Genomic DNA, 919 nt, shown 5'->3' with positions numbered 1-919 from the left:
AGGACAGGCTCTAAGAGGGTTTGGTGTGGCGGAGCGAAGGGCAAGAGAAGAGGGCGGGGTCTCCAGACAGGACCCGCGGAAGGCAGGTATCCGCGAAGCCTACCGCAGCGGAGTCGCCCCGGGCTCAGGTGACCGAGAACTAAGACACTTTTTGGAGAAGTCACTTCTAGGCGGCGCCTGCGCATTAGGCGCAAGCGCCTGCGCACTGCGGCGCCTGAAGCTGCTGCCTTTGCCCTTACCTCAGCTGTTGCCAGCTCTTCCAGCGTGCGGGGTCGCGGCGTGGCGTGTCAGGCAGGGGCTTGCGGTGGTAGCAGAGCGTAGAAGACCGTCGGCGGTGTCGGGAAGCTTCTCTTTGCGGGTTCGTGGGGGCATTCTAACAGAGATGAGCCTTGGTTAGCCCTTTCTTCCTTCCTTGGAGGAAGCTGGAAGTGGGGGTCTCCAGCGTCTTAGGACAAGTGTGGGTCGTCCCGGAACCAGTTGGTTTACAACCATCCCGTTGCTGTCAATATCGCTACTTTCATAAGTGCAGGGGTTGATTGCAGGGCTGTGGCCGAGCCCTGGTGGTGTTTGTTTCCGAAGTTCACGTTCTTTTCCGCCCTGACTCGTCAGCAATCTCCCGGGCGCTCACCCGCGTAGCCCCCTATGGGTCCGGAGGCGTTCACCTGCCTGGCTGGGCCCAGGGTGCCGACCACCCGGTGTGTCTCTGGGAATCCTGTTCCTAGGCTTGAGAATGGCGGGGAAGGGAAGGAATAGGGAACAACTTTCTGAATGCAACACTATTTACTATTCTTGGCCGGAAACAAAAACAAAACAAAACAAAAATCACCCATATTTGTATCCTGGCTTAAACGTCTCCAATTCTATTTCTTAAAAATTTCGATTTCTTGTAATTGTTCAGGAAAAATTCATGAGTATACTG

Source organism: Lontra canadensis, unplaced genomic scaffold, assembly GCF_010015895.1.
Source record: "Lontra canadensis isolate GAN:19392208 unplaced genomic scaffold, GSC_riverotter_1.0 scaffold80, whole genome shotgun sequence".
Taxonomy (NCBI): domain Eukaryota; kingdom Metazoa; phylum Chordata; class Mammalia; order Carnivora; family Mustelidae; genus Lontra; species Lontra canadensis.
The sequence above is the reverse complement of the archived record's forward strand: the minus strand, read 5'-3'. Positions refer to the sequence as shown.